At 40.2% G+C, this 19248-nt stretch overlaps 1 long non-coding RNA gene across 2 annotated transcripts in view; it reads left to right on the top strand.

The window, feature by feature from the left end:
- LOC110476981 (uncharacterized) overlaps positions 1-18735 on the top strand; it is a 37826-nt gene extending 19091 nt beyond the window's left edge. The window contains exons 2-4 of one of the 2 annotated variants that reach the window (XR_014953118.1): positions 2734-2887; positions 16156-16342; positions 16576-18735. This is a non-coding gene — a long non-coding RNA (uncharacterized LOC110476981). Of the gene's footprint in view, positions 1-2733; positions 2888-16155; positions 16343-16547 lie in introns of both variants that reach the window. The other variant, XR_014953117.1, reaches the window with a different exon arrangement.
- Positions 18736-19248: the final 513 nt, after the last annotated feature.

Below are 19248 nucleotides of genomic sequence, written 5' to 3'. Positions count from 1 at the left end.
AAGGATTATAAGGTAAGAAACAGATGGATTTGCAAAGGACAACACAAGGCAATGATGGCAGTTGCAATTCCAACAGTCTTTTCAAATTCTGTTTAAATATAATGCAGCCAATTTGTATTTTTTAGTTACATTTAGTACCATTTTTGTCTACCACTGGTGAAAGATTATTAGACTCCATCAGGTAGATCATCACAGATGTACATGGGTGTAACTCCATGGATATATTCCTCCTGCCCACCTGTCCCAACACGCCCCTGCAGTGCTCCCAGCGGAAACCATGAGCCCAGGTGGGCAAAAAGGCCATTGGCCTCCTGGCCTTCTGTGTCAGAATATTGTGGCCAGCAGGAACAGGGTGGTGTGGAGTTGTGTTTTTTGTATGTTTTATTACATTTTTATTCTGTCATGGTTTGTTCCAAGTGTACCCCCATACTGTATTGGTTTCTCCCTAAGTTTTCCCGCCTTCCCTCATGTGTCAATCTCTCTAGAAAATGCCAAGTCAGTCCCCTGTCCCCGCCCAGGTGCCTTGTCCGTCACTCGGTGTCCCTTCCCCTGCCTCTAGAAACTTCCATCCAGGGCACCGAGTGATTGGATGAGGGCCTGGGCCCCTCCCCTGTCTCCCCCTCACTGGATCCCCCAGATGTCAATCCCCACAAGAGCCACTCCTTTATGTTTTCCCATTGGCTGATCGGTTCCCCTCCCTCTCCCTATATAACATGCTGCCAGCAGCCCCCAGTTGCTCTTGTTGGCTGGCCCCCTTGCATGCTGTTTGATTTTCAGGACCTCAGTAAGCATCAGAGTTTTGCCCCCAACAAGTGCCTCTCCTCATTTCCTCACCGTTGGAATCAGCAGCGACCTCAGGACCCACAAAGCACTCTCCAAAATCCATCAGGGTACAATGGAAAGTGCTTCCACTGCCCTACTTGCCCCAGAGGAGAGCTGGCCAGGGCTGAGGATATCTGGGACAGTGGTCTGGGCTGGGGATGTGGCACGGTGGGGGTTGTCCCTCTGTGCTGGGCACTGGGGTGGCCACACCTAGCATCCTGTGACCAGTTTTGGGACCCTCAATTCAAAATGGACATTGAGGTGCTGGAGCATATCCAGGGAAGGGCAAGAGATCTGGGGAAGGGTCTGGAGCACAAATCTGATGAGGAGCAGGTGAGAGAGATTTGTAGCCTGGAGAAAAGGAGGTTCAGGGATGACCTTACTGCTCACTACAGTACAATACAACCTGGAGGTTGTATTTGGTAGAGGGTATTCTCCTTTACCAGGTGACAAGTGAAGGACAAGAGGAAATAGCCTCAGGTTACACCAAGGGAGGTTTAGATCAGATACTCGGATAAAATTCTTCACCTAAAGGGCGGCCAAGCACTGGAACATGTTGCCCAGACTTTTGGTTGAGCCACCATCTCTGCAGATATTTAAAAGATATGTGGTATGTAGGGATACGGTTTCATGGTGGACTTGGCAGTGCTGGATTAAGGATTGGACTTGATGGTCTCCAGATGTATTTTCAAACCAAAAAAATTCTACAATTCTATGAGTCTATACTGATGAAATTTATCAACAAATTCTCTGAAGTTCAACATCTCTGCTTTTAATTAACATTTTGTGATCTTACAAACTTCCAGGGTCTATGATTTTTACCTTTTCTAGTTGTCATGGGCAATCAGATAAGAAAAAATCAAGTTTTTCCAGGAAATGTGTGAATTGTTATCACAGAACCTAAAATGAAGTCACATACTCTCAGACTTCTACAACAGCAGTTTGCTAGCACCGTTCACCTCTTCATTACTGTGTGAAGCTGGATATGTGGAGTTCCTATTCTTCTCAAAAGCAAAGTAAAACAAATCCATTCTCCTCTTTTCAGGGATGTCTTAGGCTGGAACAGTCACTGTTGATTTCTATGAATCTGGTTCAGTTTGCACTTTAATTTGGAGAGTTCAGGCAAGCTATGTGTTAGCTGTGAGGATATGGCAAGCATCAAAGGGTCATCAACTTCAGAAACTATTGCAGATGTTCCAGGGAGAAGGAAAAAAAACTGTGCTTATGCATTTAGAAAAGGTATAATAGCTATGTTTGCACAGTGAACATCGCACAAAAATTACAATGCCTAAATATCATGTAAATGAAAATGTGGAGATGTAGCAAATTTTCAAGCAGTGTAATTTTGGCAGTATTAGTTACAAAAGATTTTCAGTGGAATCCAGATAACACTGCCAAAAATACATATACTAATGACAATTAGGCAAACTATTGAAACCAAAACTGAAGAGTTCAGAGACTCAGCCAGGGAGTTGTCGACCTGTTTACTCATATAATCAATTCAATATCCCTCCATCACATGTATAGTTTATTTGCTTAATGGGATCAGCCAGATTGCTTTCAGGTTTTTTTTAAGAAATTCACAGTAGACTTCATTTGGTTTTTGTCTTCTTGGTGGAATTTTTGATGGTGTCTTTAGCATCACTTACAGCTCTCAGGTTTTGCACAACAGTTGTTTTCCTTCAGTTATTGATGATTATATGATGACTCCATTTTAGTTAATTGCAGCAAATATAGTCAAAAGGCATTTTAGCTCTATTATTTGCAATTCTGCAGATTCTAAGCATAGCATTTCATAACACATCAGTGTTGGAGTTTCCTTTTTTTATTTGATAAGCTGCTTGAATGGATCTTGAGGCTTGAGTCAGTTGCCTACTCAGACGTGTCATGTGTTATTTGCAACACCCACAGATATCTGAGACATCTTCCCAGGGCTGGCAGCTGCTGCACAGAACCTGTGGGATGGTGGTGCTTGCCTGGACCAGCAGCTGGAAGTAGAGCAGAGCTCCATGAAATGGCACCAGCCACCCACCCAACCTGGGCACAGTTATCCTGCCTTTATCAGGTGGGGTTCATTTTAATACTCCTAATTTTAAGTATTTACAAATAGATGTTCACCTCTGTTTTTAGTGTCCAAGTCTTCACTGTGGTTGGTTGAGATTTAAGAAATGCATTTCAGTTTTTTGAATGTCATCTCCAGTGGGATGAGACATTTAGTGCACCCTGCTTTTCCTCCAGGTGCCACTCCGAGGAGTCATGTACTCTTAGAAGTTGTGTGTCATAGGTGCTTGGGTAGTCCTGGGTCCATTTGAGTGACCCAGGTGCCATCAGATATCCTTTTATAGGTATCCCCTTGCTTGGCTCATCTGGTCAGCTCAGCCAACAGAGCCCAGAGAGCAATTCAGCTGCTCCATCAACTTTAGGAGCCAATAGGATCTCCTCCTCTGCTTGCATTGGGCAGTGGCAAAATTCAGACACTCTCAGATAGGTATGGAGCTCTTTAAGATAGCAAGGGGATGTGGGGCTGGCAGATACATCAGACCTACAGCATACCCTGGGGTCTTCTGGACCAGCAGTCAGAGCCCAGGCAAGGTACCCCACTGCCTCTCAGGTGTTTGGGGGATTGAGGAGAGCCCATACACCCTCACCTGTAGTTGGTGCACATTAAGAAGCAGACCCCTTAAGTTGGGTCCCAACACCTCCCCACTGTACTTGGAAAAAAAGTCAATTTTGGAAACATTATATAAGGTGTGTTATGTAAAAAAGAGAATATGCAAGGTCCTCTGCTCTTGCCCAATGTGTTCTGCCTTTGATAACAGCCATAACTTTCCTAGTCTATTAGGCCAGTTGTGATGGGCTGACTCCAGAGAGCATCCAAATACGGACCCTGCATTTTCCTCACTCTCCTCTTGGAAGGTGGAGCTGGAGGAAGTTGAAGGAAGGTAAAAGGACTTGTAAATTGAGATAGTAATTATTTAACAGGAAAAACAAAAGCTTTGTGTGCATGTAAAGCAAAAATGTGAATTAATTCACTATTTCCTGTTGGTGGGCAGATGTCCAGCTGTCTCCTGGTAAGAGCCTCAGCTTGCATAACATGCAAAGGCAAATGGAAAAGACAAATGCCATAACTCTGAATTTTCTTCTTCTTTCTCCTTACTATGAGTTTCATTGCTGAATATGACATCATGGAATAATTCTGGTCAGTTTGGGGCAGGTGTCGTGGATATGTTTCCTCACAGACTGTTCTTAATCCCAACCTTCTTACCTGGGAGGGTGGGGGAAGAGAATGAGAAAACCTTGATACAAGAGATGCCCAGCATCAGCCAGAACACTGCTGTGTTACCCACACTGTTTCAATCCCAAAGGCAAATCCCCACATGGGTTGTGACAAAGGAATTCACCTGTGAAATTTCATCCCAGCCAAACCCAGTTATGCCATTGCTCCAGGACATGCAGATTGTCTTCTGGGTCATACCTGTGCAATACTGCAGTAAGTCCAATATGCCACTGCAGTTCTTTCCCATATCATTGTTCTCATTTATCCTGAAGGTCGCTGTCACTTCTAGGACACATTATAGTAGACAACTCTGCTTTGAAGAACAAACTTGGCCTACAGCCAAGCAAATGAAAAGATTCAAGTGTTTCATTTAGGAAGATGGAAGAGGGAAAAAAAAAAAGGGTTTTCAAAAATGAGATAGCAGATGTCCATCCTAGCTTGACTGTCCAGTCTTCAGTGCCAAATATCTCACTGATGCAGCATCACCAAATCTGGGTGTTGTGTTTAAATTGTCTTAACTGGGAATCAGTAATTTCCAATTCTGACATACATTTGATATATGCACTTTTCAGATTCCTTAGCCTTTATGAGCTACAGAACATCATTAATATTGTAGATCCAAAATTGTCTCCAGGTCTATTTTAGATCACCATAGCTGAGTATAACAGAACTTTTAATAAAAGTTTAGACTTCAATCCTACACCAGTACTGCCAGGAGCCAATTTGTTATTGTGTCATCTATGCATATTGTGATACAGCAAGTATCATGCTTGAATGATAAGACCAAAATAAAGATGGGCATAACTAAAATAAGACTTAACTAGAAAGTGTAATGATATCAGAAACAGGAGCTTTTGACCACATCAACAACTTCCCTAGAGCTTGTATAAAAAGCATGTTTCACAGGGGATTTACAATTCATTGCCTTCTTTATCCACTGCATAGTAACAAACTTGCCACTTGTCAGTTAATTCAGGCAAATTATTTTGTCTTTTAGCATAAAAGAAGCAGTTTAAATTTTCTTTGTTAGTGCAAAACACACTACTGGCTTGAGTATTACTGTTTGACCAAGTATCATATGACACACTAGAAACTTGGGAAATTAAAATTGTATTCTAGAGTTGAACTTTTCTGGCACAAGATTTCTGTTAATATTTCACTTCTAGTCTTTTGTGCCAGGGGTGCTAAAAACTGAAGGCAAAAAAAAAAAAAAAAAGGAAGAAAATAACAGAAAATGAGTTTATATTGGATTTGGGTAACTGACAGCGATTGCTATCAAATCACAGATTAAATAATGTATTCCTGAAGTGTTCAGTGCATATATGTACACAGAGTAAAATTTCCTGCCTCTTTCTCAGTCTCCCTCTATGTCAGGAATACAGACACATGCACTGAAACTACCATTTATAGGCAAAACCCACATCAACATTGAGCACTTCAGTGGTACAAAAATGGTGAAACAAAGACGGCTCACAGAGACTGACTGGATACCATATGTTGTTTTGAGAGGTGTTCCATCCCAGGTTAAGGTAGCGATGTCAGTCCAAAGCATGTGAAATTTCCTGAAATTTCCTGAAAAATCATATGAATTTCTTGAAAAAGAAACTTCAGCTTTAAACATCCTGTGATACTGACCATTGACCTATGCATGGGAGGGAGGTGGGGCACTCTGTTGAGGAGAATATCTAGCACTGAGTCCTTCCCCAGTCTACTCTTTTGTCATTGCTAAACTGCCTGGTTTTCTGGCAAAGTCTTAGCAGAGTTCTAAGCCCTGATTCAGCTTTCCAATAACTGCCAGCTCCAACAGTGCACTGCTGGCACAGGCCATGACAGGTGAAGGATTTGCTCACTGACTATGCAAAATGGGCAGATGTTGGGTGAGAGATGGAGAAGTGACTTGCCAGAGTCAAACAAACACAAGACTCCATGTGGTGCCCTGCCAACTTTCCCTGCAGGATCCTGCCTGATAAACTCATTAAAGTTCACAGCAGAATCTGGAATTGAATTTGAATAGGCTTAGTAACACAGAAGTGTATTAATTAATTGTGAAAACACTATTAAATGTAAGAATGGTAACACCAAAGTTTACAAATTGTGACATGAATGTATAGGAACAACAGCAGTTTAGTAACTTGGAAAGAAGTGAGCCAAAAAAATCCCTTGTAATGAATGTAACCAGAGCAAGAGGAACATTATAGACTAGATCTTCTCTGTCTCCTGAATTAATCACATATAATGAAGAAACTCTACATCTATGGGGAACTGGCACATAGCAGTGATATTTGACATCCATTTAATTTCAATATGCTGGAAAGGACATATTTTTCCTTATGAAAAATAATAGATACTAAGGTGACTAGAAGAGCAGTCTTAAGTTTTAGCCTGTTTTGTATCTTGGTGTTTTCTCCTTCTTTTTACATAAATAAAAATGAAAAAGAAGTTTAGGGAGTTTGGCTTATCTCCAACACATATTCACAATCCAGCCATGCAAATATTTATGCCCAAATGGTTCCCAGCCTGGACAAACTTACAGTGCTCGCCTGTATTCATCAAATGCCAATATCAGAGGAAGAAGATACTCTGAAATACCTGTATATTTTGAAAAGCAGAGTCAACCTTCTCCTTTCTAAAAGTTTATCTTGTAGTGAATATTTGGGTACACAGTTTAATTTTGTACAAAAATTTTTATTCAAGGCTGACATTTGAAGAGGAAAAAAATGAAAAAAATTAAGAACATAACCTGACAATAAGTTGACATTTAAATTAATTTACTTTATTTTTAAGCTTCTACTGTAAAAGTTGTGATGATAATTATTTGTCTTGTATTATCTCTTTCTTTTGGATTTTGCTGGTGAAAAGGTAAAAATGGGCAATTTAATTTGCTGACTTTTAAAGCATTCAGAAATCATTTAAACACTGAAGGTGTCTATTAAGAAACAGTCTATTACATTTTTGTAATGAATGTATTCTGATAAGACAGCAGAATGCAGCACTCGTGAAAGTAAGGCAAAGTGTCAGAGACAGATAGTGGAATCTAAACAAACTTTGATTACCAATGAAAGCCTACACATTGGTAAGGGCACAATTAAATCTTTATGAACAAATTTTTTTCAAATTGATTATAATAATAATAAAGAGAAATTTAATGTCTTCAAAACAATGTCTCATGAGTGACATTCTGACTAGTTATAAATGAGGATGAATTTTTAGAATTAGTCCCAGTGATAATTGCCAAATATTTACAGTTTTGGTTATTGTGTATATATAAATATTCTTGTTGCTGCAGTTTCACAGTTAAGACATTTTTTTCCCTATCATGTAGTAAGTATAGGAATGTAAGTATGTTTTTATTTACAAATAATGTAAATTATATTACTGGCAAAAGGTAAGCCATATAGAAGATAGGAGGAGCTGTTTCTTTATGTGTTCATGCAATGTACAAAAAAGCATTAAGAGGTCAATATTCTGAGGGTTACAAATGGCTGAGGCCCTGTTTCATCAGGATTGAATAAAACTATGAATTCACATGCTGAGGTTCCTGAAAAAAAATTATGATGGCAGCTCAGATTGACAGGGTTTCCCTATCCATGTCATAGCAGATTTCAAGGACAAGGTCTCCAAATTTATACTCAGACAGAAAGGACTGAGGTGTTGTCTGGCTACCACTCTGCCTATTCCTCCTCCTCTGAAGCCACAGTGAATGGAAGCTGTTGGAAGCGAGCAATGAGCACATTCTGAAATCAAAAACTGTTGAAAGCTGAAAAACTACAGGCTGTGAACTCATCCTATTGCAGTGCTGCCCACTGCTTCACACAAACAGCCTGAGGGGATCCAGGTATGCATGGAAATGAGTGCAATAAGGAAGGAGAATGTCAAGTGGCAAAAACCGTAAAAGACCAGACTTTCTTGTTTTGGCAAGGAGAAAAAGGAGACACAAAACATATTTGGAAAACCAATAGGAGTACTGAAACTGGAGGAAATAAGGGTACTGAAAAAAAGGACTTGAGTTTGTAATTTGGCTATGAAAATCCTTGTCACAGAATATTATGGAAGCAAGAGCATATCAGGGCTGAGAAAGCAAGACAGCATTTCAATGGTCATCAGAGTAACCACAATGCTAATTGTTAACTTGATTAATATTTTATGCTGCTTGATAACTATTTATTCTGTAATGTATTATTGTTAGCAAACATTTGCCTTTCAAAATGTCTGGCATCTGTTACTTTCGCTGGAAGTGAACCAGACCATTGGTAAACATACACCTTTTCTATAAAGACTTTGGAATTACATTTCAGTTCCACATGGAAATGAAACTACACTCCCTAAGGGAAAGATGGTGGACATTATGACTGGTATTTAAAATGGTTCCTGCTGAGCTCAGTACAGGATTAAAATTTTACTATGTTGGGAGAGGTATAAGAAAACATTTTGCTGAGTACAGAACCAATATGACAAACTGAGACCTTTTCCAATTATCCTGAGGTAAATGCAAGCTACAGCTCCTTCCTAAACCATATTTGAAAGCTACACTGACTATTTCTTGATGGTCAAGTAATTTTTTAAGTGTACTGGAAGGCAAGTTTTAATTTTTTATCTTTCCCATGGTATTCAAGGATAGATGCCAGTATGAAAATACAGGGACAATTACTAGCAACCAAAAAGGTAATTAGGTTTCAGAAAGGTTAGTGTTTTATTTTTTTATTTCTTACTCTGCAATGAAAAAAGGGCTAATAAAAATGGTCACATGACTGTTCAAAGTGTTTTGAATCTTGGTTAAGTAAGCCAAACACAAGGAACAAACATTTTTCACAGACACAGTGAGGGCAATGTGTTCTGAAGGGTTTGCCAGATACATCTTCAGTAAGTAAGGTCAAATTATGTGCAAGGTAGGGATGTTTAACATAAAACCAGTATTAATAATTCATGTGCTGAGCTGAATAGTGGCATGATAAGATATGGTGATGGGGGGAAAATAAACTACAATAAACCTGACCACTAGACAGAAACAAGGGAAGAAAAATCTCATATAAAACAAAAGGACAATAGGAGAAATTAAAATACCGGTTATACTGATTTAGACTTTTCTTATAAGTGCACACAGAGATTAAGTGTCACAATATGACAGTGATTCTGATTTCTCTTATTTGCTTGCTGGTTATCTCAAGCCAGAGTGACTCAGTGCAGAACCTCACCTTGTATCTTATCAACCAGCTACAGAGTGTTTATTTTCACTGCAGCTCAATATGGAGAAACAAAGCTCTCTGGATAAAGGAATATGTTGGTACTATATCAGGAAGAGAATGGACAAGGTGGTCCAGGCCTAAAAAATATTTTGAAATCTCATACAAAATATCTTGCAAGAGCTGAGTGAGCTGGCAGCTAATTAATGTTATGCTTGTCCAGGATTCAGAAATTATGCCTTCTCTCAGATTACAATACTGAAGAAATATCAGGAATACTTAGCATATTCCAGAAACTAAGATCCTCATAAAATGCAGTTTTTTCCAAGTTGCACTTTCTGGCACACACATGGGCAGAGCTACAGGTGCAAGTCTCAAAAAAGCACATGTAAGAAGAGCAAATGAGTGGGAGGGAGCCCACTAACAGCAGGTGAGAACACCCAGTGAGAATGACCAGGGTACATTAAACTCCTTTTCCGGCTCCTTAGGTTTATATATCAACAGTCTTTCTCACTTAGCTGACTAGTGCTTTAAGATAAGGGCAGAGATGAGGAGAAGGCAGAGATGAGGACCCACTTGAAAGAAGTAATATTTCTGGCCCTTGTGTGCCTTCTTTCAAATTCCTCTGAGAAAAGTAGTAACTCTTGCAGTGCCAATTCCAGGGAAACCATATTGTGTGACCTGCTGAGTCTCCATTTCATTCGAGGTCTCTCAAAGAATCATAGAAGAATTTGGGTGGGAGGAGACCTTTAAAGGTGATCAAGTCAAATCCCCTGCAATAAGCAGGGACATTTTCAACTAGATCAGGCTCAGTACAACCTGACTTTGTTGCCATGGATGGGGCAACTATATTTCCAGGCAACCTGGTCTAGTGTTTTACCACCCTAATTGTAAATGATTTATTCATTATATCTAGTCTGAATCTAGCATCTCTTAGTTTAAAAACAATACCATTTGTCCTGTCACAATAGTCTCTTCTAATAAGTCTGTCCCCATCCTTCTTAGAAGCCTAATTCAAGTATTGAAAGACTGCAGTGAGGTCTCCCTGGATCCTTCTCTTCACAGCAGAGGTGTTCCAGCTCTCTGATAATTCTGTGTCCCTGTTCTGGACTCACTCCAACAGGTCCCACATCTTGTCTGCACTGGGGGCTGCAGAGCTGGATGGACACTGCAGGTGGGGTCTCACCAGAGTGAAGTGAGGTGAAGAATCCCATCCCTCACCTGCTGCCCACACTCCTTTGGATGCAGCCCAGGATTAGTTGACACTCTGGGCTGTGAGTGTCCTTTGAAAATGTCATGTCTAGCTTTTCATCTACAGTAGCCCCAACTCCTTCTTCTCAATGCTCTCCTCGATCTATTCATCCCCCACCTTGTATCTATACTAGGACCTTGTACCTAGCTTTGTTAAATCACATAAGATTCCCACAGACCCACTTCTCAAACTTGTCCAGGTCCCTCTGGGTAGCATCCCGTCCTTCAGATGCAACAAGCTCCCCACTCAGCTTGGTTTCATTTGCAAATTTTCTAGAGGTGCACTTGACTCTACTGTCCGTGATATTGAGGAAGAAATCAATTACTCCTGGTCCCAGTACAGACCCTTGAGTGACATAATTTGTGTCCATCCAGACACTTTGACATTGACTACCACCCTCTGGATGCAACCACCCAATCAATTCCTCATTCACCAAAGTCTACCCTTCAAATCGTTCTCTCTGACTTAGAAAGAAGGATTTTGTAGGAGTATGTGAAAGCCTTTATAGAAGTCCAGGTAAATGACATCTGTAGCCCTTCCCTTGTCCACTGATGTGGTCACTACATCATAGAAGGCCCCTTAGTTGGTCAGGTAGGACTTTCCCTTGGTGAAGCCATGCTGGCTGTCCCAAATCACCTCCCTGTTCTCTGTATACCTTAGATGGTTTCTAGGAGAGTCTGCTCCATGATCTCCCCAGGCATGGAAGGGAGTCTGACAGGGTGGTGATTCCCAGGGACCTCCTTTCTACACCTTTTAAAAATAGGTGAAATCCTTTCCTTTTTTCAGCCACCAGGGTCTTCACCTGAGTGCCATGACTTTTTAAACATCATGAAAAATGGCTTGGCAATAACATTAGACAATTCCCTAGGGCAAAAGCTTCAGCCAATTCCCTCAGGACTCTTGAATGTACCTCAGCAGATCCCATAGGTCTCAGCTTTCTGTCTCCCTCTTTTAGCTGAGCAGAAGCTTTGGGACCTTTCATTTTGGAGCAGGAGGACTCTTTGGGTTACATTATTGATTTACAAAATATTTACAACCACAGATGAATATAGAGTGGAGGGATTTCTGGAGGCCATCTAGACACCACCCCTGTCATAGCAAGACTAGCTTTAAAGTTACCTCCAGCTGTCTGTTAGATCAGGTCCTTGTCCAGCTGAGCTGTGGCAGTCCTCAGGGATGGAGAGATCAGAGTCTCTGTGGTTAACCTGTGAAGAATGGGTCTGCATGAATATTCATTCCCTGCATTTAACTGAAATCTCTCTTGTGGCAACTGTGACTATTTCCTCTTTTTCCTTCCTCTGCATCTTTGAGAAATGCCTAACTTTGTCTTTCTTATAGCTACCCTTCAGGTAGTTGAACATAGCAAATAGTCCTTCTCTTTTCAAGGTTAAAGAAACCTAATTACTTAAGCCATTCCTTGTTGATAATGGAATCCAGAATCACAGCTACACTTTTGAGCTTGACAATCTGGTAAATTTAATACTCACCAAACAGTGCACCCCTCCAGTGCATATATTCTCATTATGACTGTGAGGATACTAAAGAAACTGTGCTGCAAGTTTTCCTAAAGCTGATGTAAATGATTTAAACCCCATCCCACCCATGGTCGCAGACACTGCTATTTCAACACGGAAAAAAAATCTGTTTGATCAGGGAAAATTTATCCTGATTTATTACACATTATTTATCCAGACTCTGTTACCAATTATCTTGTCCCATTGTGTGCCTGAAATTGCTTCTACATATAAAACTCCTTTATCAAGAAGCCCTGGAAAGTACCTAAAGAAGCAACCTCTGTGCTCCAGCAAGATTTCACACTCTCCACCACAGCAGAGATAAGAATAGTAGAAGTGTTTGGATTGGAAAGAGTCTTAAAGGACCATCAGTCCTACTTCCATGGCCAGGGTTTGCATCCTCTAAAGTGGAATACCAAGAATGGGACAAGCTGCATGACAGACAACTTGCAGTTTGACTTACAGTTTCTCAAGGAGTTCTGTACTCCCCAGGTCAGGAGCTACAAGAAAAAAGGTATGATTTACAACACACCCTCACTTGGTGTGTTGTAAAATAAAAAAATTGATTTTTTGAATCCTGGTTTTGGATCTTGAATTCAATGTGCACTGGTATTGACATTAGAGTTGTGAGTCGTCTAATATATCTGGTTATTTTAGTGCCTAAATTTGTCACTTTAATCCTTAACCTTTGTGTGCCACATTGATATTTGGGAAATCCACTGTGCTTCAATGGTACTCACAGAGTAGGCAGAATTGAAGGTGACATAAACATAAACTTAATGATGATGGGAGAAGTTTGAGGCTGGAGTCAGGAAGATCTGACATAAGTGTGCCTCAGTAAATTTGCAGCCTTGACTCACACCCTCAGAATTCCCACACATTGTCAGGCAGAGAATACGTCTCAAAAGCAGTAAATACAGACAGAAAATATTTTAAAATAGCAAATAGGAAATTCAAAGAAAGTAGCAAGCCTTAGATACCATATATATTTTTGTTAGGAAGGTGAGTCAATATAGGAATATGAAGCTGAGTTATTATGTTATATCTAAAAGAAGGCTAAGGAAAAACTTTTTGTTCTGAAAACTTACTAGAGTCCTAGATTTGGTTTTGAAGTTCCCATGTTCTGCTCTTGCTCTGGACATAGATGTTCACAATTACAGACCATTGGTTATGCAGAGCAAAAGATTGTGCATTTCAGAAATCCCTTATTCCTTTTGTAAGAATATTCAGAGTATGTGAGATGATAAAATAATTAGAGAGGTATTTTCTAGCAAGTGTGAATGCCTGGACAGTAATCAGAGGAGACATGAATACCGGGAGGTGTTTCTTCTTCTTTTCAGTGGCCTGGGCTTATTTGGGTTAAAGCTGAACAAAAAAGAATATGTGTTTTTATTCCTTTTCTTCCTCTGCATTCTGTGAGTGATAAAACTTGAGCTGTGCTGCCAAAATAATCACAGCTTAAAAAGCTGCTTTTAGGGATGAGGATTATCTCAATTATCACAGCTCTTCCAAAGGTATGAGCATAGAGGACATCAATCTGATAAGACAAAAATCCTTGTATGTTGTGTTCCCATATCTATAAATTCTATAATACACCCAGAGGCAGCAGTTCTAGTCACACTCATGCTGTGCCTTACCCGTTCAAGTAAGAGATCAGGAAAATTCTGAGTCCTGAAGCCATGGAATTCTGATACCAAGACCCGACTGTAAATTATCTGCCTCTTCATTGGAGGTTAACAAGGGAGCATCTCTGCTGCAATTCCACCATGGCAAAACAGACACCTTGACCTTCTTGAATCCTAGAAATGCTCCTGGTGGTAGGCCAGGGTGTAGACAGCATGCAGAACCATCCTTTTGCAGTACAGCAACCACTGAATGGTGTGCAGCATTCACCAGTTTCCTTTCCAGACCCGGGTACAGACTGTGCTGACAGGATACCAACAAGATGGATCCCACAGAGAGCTCAGCTGTTCCTGAGCATCCTGCACATCTCTGATTGTGACTGAAACAGCTCCTTGATGTGCAATGGAAAGATGCAGATGTTGCTGATACCCTGCCAGCAAAGTGCACTGTTTCTAACCAGGACATGTCTGCTTAATTGTTTTATGTGCACATGACTTTCACACAGCATAAGAGCACTTGACTCTCTCTCCTCTGTTCCGATACTTACAGTGTCTTCATAACACCCTCCTGCTCCTTCTGACTTTTTCCCCATGTAATTAATTCTTACACCCGCTTAAAATCACAATTTGACCCTTCTATAAATACCCTGGAAATCACATTTGTGGAAGAAGTCACAATGTGGTTTGTAGAGTTGGAGGACCAGTGACTACATCTGACTGCAATACTTTTACCTTCCATGGGCCTCACCTCTGTCAAAGCTTGGAAGGTTTGACCATCACACCAAGACTCTGAGCAAGCTGATGTACGCAGAAGCAGTATGGCAGCCTCACTCCTCTCAAAAAGAAAGTTGGATCTTGCCTGCCTGTAACATTTCTTCTGTTGCTATTCTTTTTCAATTAAATAACTATAATAATGGGAAATGACATAATTGGTTGATTTGGTTTCAGGAGACATAACACGTGTCTTTTGAGCTGAACAGACTCACAAAGCAGCAGACAGCGGAAATGGCAGCAAGAGACAGAATACTGTATTAGACTGGAGTCAAGACAGAGCTGTTAAAAGTTAAAGGGCAAAGAAACTTCCTCTGTGGACTCAAAATATGTATGCTGGTGTTACTCTGATATCATTGACAAATCCTTTGTGATCAGGTACCTCAGTTATACAAGGCTGTCAAATTGAATATTAGACTAATTTACTAATCCTGTCTCTGTTTGGCACTGAGTCCGTCTGGCTGAATGCTGTAATCCTGTTCTCAGGTATAACTGCTCTAATGTTGCTGTGTCTTATGAGTAACAGGATGTACCTTAGCCATTATAAAATGAGCTGATTTTGAAAACAAATAGAAGATAAAATAGGCTAAAGATTTCAATTCATAAAGCTGGGAAACCTGATGAAGAGAACTGTCTTTTCAAAGATCAAGTACAGCTATTTGCAGCAAAATTGCAGGAAATAAGTAGGTTTTACTCTCTTGTGTGGTGGTTTTGAGCAAGCATCCATGCTTGAATAAGGTTTTAAACAAGTACATTTTCTACCTTTGCAGAGGCTGCTAAACTGGTTGGTAAGCTGAGGGGCAGTGTGGGAGCAACTGTTTAAAGCACCAACATTGTTCCCTCTGCCCTTACTCAGCCAACACCTTTCTCTCTCACTTTGCAAGGAAGGGGACAGGCACAAGATGGAAAAGAGAGAGAAAATGTGTAGATCATTAAAAATATAATGAGGTGAAGCAAAGAGCACTTGAAAGTTGGGATCTGGCAGACAGGCCAAACTCTTGAAGCAGCAGAAAGCATTATTGATAGGTGATATCAATAATAAATGTGAATAGGAGGTAAGAAACAGCAAGGAGGATGAAAGTGCAGATCTGTACTTAAAGAAGAGGGATGGAACATGCTTGGGCTAATGAGACAGTGGCTGCTGCACTAAGGGCAGGGGGTTACTTTCTTCAACTTCTCCTTTGGCCTTGCAAATGCAGGAAGGAAGTGGGAAGATTACGGGATCTTCCTTTCTTGTTCTCCTGCTGAAGAAATCTCTCCTTTTCTCTGCTTCGCTGAGGTCAAGGTATTTATTTAGTAACAGCTCTTCTAGAGAAAAAGCAATGGTAAAATTTCCAAGAGCAGAAGGTGGAAGAGCAAAGTTAAATTGTAGAGCTGGAGATGCAGACACAGCAGCAGCTCTGTAGGGAGATGCTGCAATTCATGTTCAGGAGAGGAGTGCAGGGTGGTTCTTAGCTAGGGCCAAACCATGCACACCATCTTAACCAGAAGGCACTGCTTGGATGTTTCCTTCAAGCAGGGCAACCAAACCATTCTTTTTATGTCCTGTCTTCCGTGTTTGTGATAAATACATCCTAGTACGTCTCAAATTAGTGTTCATGCAAAGGTAAAATAAGATTATTATCAATACTGGCCAACTAAGATTTACAGAACTGCACTGATGAGAAATTGTTGCTAGTGAGATAGAACTTGATCCTGTTGCTATTGACTTTTGCAGAGCTGAGGAATCAGTGTCTGTAGTTATCTTCACACGTCATCTCAGTGCACTTCATCAAATATCACACATCTTTTAAGGAGCATCTCTGGAATCCCTGAGTGCTCCAAAGATACAAAATGTCCCTGGAAAACTCATGTGATTTCCACTAAGGATTTCACAACCTCCTCTCAGGATGGAAAAGTAATGAGTAAGTTGCTCTTCTTGTCTTGATTTTGTATTTCTAATCAGGAATATGAAAACAAAATTATATATTGGCTTATGTCTTCTTCAGAACTCCCCAGAAAGCAGGATTAAAAACCAGAATATTGGTATTTTGGGAGAAAACATTCTAACTCTATAGTGAATCATCTCTATTTAACTAACTCATATGCTTTTTCCTGTTTGTTTCCAAGCAGCACTGACCCTTCTCCTCCACTCCAGATCACGGGATATTCTGAGGAGGAAGGGATCTACAAGGATCTTCAAGCCCAGCTCTAAAATGAACAGCCCATATGAGGATTAAATCTACAAACCTTGGTGTTAGGAGCATCTGCTCTGACCAACTGAGAAAATCTCAGGATCATTCTCTTGGTAACTTCTGAAGATGTGAGTTCTAAAACAGACTGGGTGCACCCATCAATCTCAGACAATCTCTGCCGATCAATGATGTGTTCTCCTCTGTATAAGTGAAAGGCGGATCAAGAAAAGAGGATTTGAAAATATAATTAATTTTTCTAAGGACTGAATAAATTAGAAGTGATAGTAATATATAAAGAAGAAATAAAAACCTGTTTCCAGCAGCTGTTGCAAACAGATATTCTTCTCCAAAAAAACATACTAAAATCACATCTTTTTAATAGGTATTTAGTTTAGATATATTCATTGAGGTTTTTGCCTTTCCTCTTTTCTTTATCCTTAGACTCAGGAGAGAAAGTTTGATATAAGACCACAGTGAATGATATTTTTTTTTTCTGTTTACAGAGTATTTGCAACTGGATATCCTTCGGGGGAGTTTTCTAGGGTGTAATTTCCATGAAACTAGGGAGAAATGGAATTATTTCCTGTCTCAAACTAAACTGAATTTATCCGTTACAAAAATCTAAGTTGTTTCTTAGTGCTGCCTCCGGGTGTTGCAGTACTCTCTCCTACTTGTGAGGGCTCATTTTCACCCTTGAGAACTTCAGATAAGTTACCCCAGAGAAGAATTAGGTTATATAGGTTTTAAACAATGATTTAGAGCCTAGTACCTAGAATAAAGGGCAGTAAACCCCTGCAATATCATTTAGTCTGGGCAGCAGTCAGTGCAGTGTTGTGCCTTTTAGATATCGTTAAGTGCACATTATGTAGTGTCCATCCCCCAAGAGCCTCCTCCACAGTCCAAGTGCCTGCACTGCCCAGGAGCATTTCTTGACACTCACTGTACCACTTGTCTCACTTAATATCATCCCATTACTCTTAGTTACAGCCCCTTGATTCACTTTTTTTAAAACCTCACATTTTGGCTGCATAAACCTGCCGTACATTTAGAGGCAGATTCATGTTGTGTTAAACAACACACAGAAAGCACAGCACACACTTTGCAGTGGACAGTGTCCTCACTTCAGCTTGTGAAAAGAAGTAAAGAATAAACCTTAACAAATTGTGTTTGGCTACAGGTGGTGTAATGAACTGAGCCTTGGGTTCAGCTCCTCTGATCCCAAAACACACATTTGAAAAATTTGATAAGTTATGTAAAAGTCCATACTGCAGATACTTAAACCAAGGTGATATAGGACAAGGAGGAAGTTCCAGTTTAACTGAAAGAAACCAGTTTTAGATTGGATATTAAGAAGAAATTCTTTACTGTCAGGGAGGTGAGACACTGGCACAATTTGTCCAGAGAAGCTGTGGATGCCCCATCCCTGGGATTTTTCAAGGCCAGGCTGGATGGTGCTGGGAGCAACCTGGTCTAGTGAAAGGTGTCCCTGCAGGGTTGTTGGAACAAGATAATGTTTAAGGTTCCTTCCAACCTAAATATTTCTATGATTCTGTAATACACATTTCACTGTAGGTCACTGCAACAAACCATCCCAAAAAATGTCAGCTGTCTCAAAGGTGGAATTCTCTCCAGCACCAAGGAAAGCAGAGCACAGAGAAAAGGTCAACAGCACCTCATCCTTCCCCATTGTCACCACTGCATAGCCTGGATTATCACCCCAATTTCCATAATTTGTGTCATCATTCTACAAGTTTCTTTATATTATAATTCCAGCCTGAAAGTGTCCACCCAGTTACTTTTCCTCTAAACTCCAAGTAGCCTCTCCCCCACAGGACTTAAGGGATAATATGGACATCTTGCCTGGTCTGTCTTTGGGACATGCTTCTTTATAAAGCCCCAGCTGCAGGTTTGATGAGCACCCAGTGTTGCTTTCTCATATAATAAATGTATGTGTATAGGCATGAGTTTAGGCATTCTTTAATCTTAATTTGATATAATGATTAGTAAAGAAAGCAAGTTAATCACCCAGGTTTTATATCTTACAGTAGGGAGTTAAGTACTTAGACCTGTATTCTACTCTTGGTATCAACGTGGAGAAAATAAACTGTTTTTTCTGACACTGAGTCATTTTTTTTTCCCCTAGCTGAGCTTTTTTTGTGACTGTTATCTATATCTTCAAGTGTAAGCATGTGTTATTGTGGACAGCCAGAACCAAATGTTTCAGTATTGCCTCAGTGTGCTTGCCATCCCTCTCTGACTTCAGCCTATGTATAAATTACAGCATTTGCTGCCATAATGCAATTTTAAAAGTAACTTTTTCCTTGCTGAAGGTCAAAAGGACAAAAGGTCATTCTACACCAATTACTTTTCCCAACATTTAAAAAGAAATATTCAGGTCATGTTATTTAAAAATTGCCCCTCTCCTACCCCCTCAATATTTTTTTTTTTTACTTCCTGCCAATTGTACTTTGCCAAGGAGTTGCCATCATATTGGTAAGAACTGTGTGTTGTGCTGTTCTTCTGACCTGTAGGCAAAAAAGAAGTTCTCATCAGAGAAAACATCCTGCTTTTCTGTAAGAAAACATTTCCCTTAATGGGAAAAAAAAAAAAAAAGGTGAGCTGGAGTGAGCAAGTAT

This window comes from Lonchura striata, chromosome 2 (assembly GCF_050655825.1).
Source record: "Lonchura striata isolate lonStrDom1 chromosome 2, ASM5065582v1, whole genome shotgun sequence".
NCBI lineage: Eukaryota > Metazoa > Chordata > Aves > Passeriformes > Estrildidae > Lonchura > Lonchura striata.
Note: the sequence above shows the minus strand (reverse complement) of the source record. Positions and strands in the feature narration are given on the sequence as shown.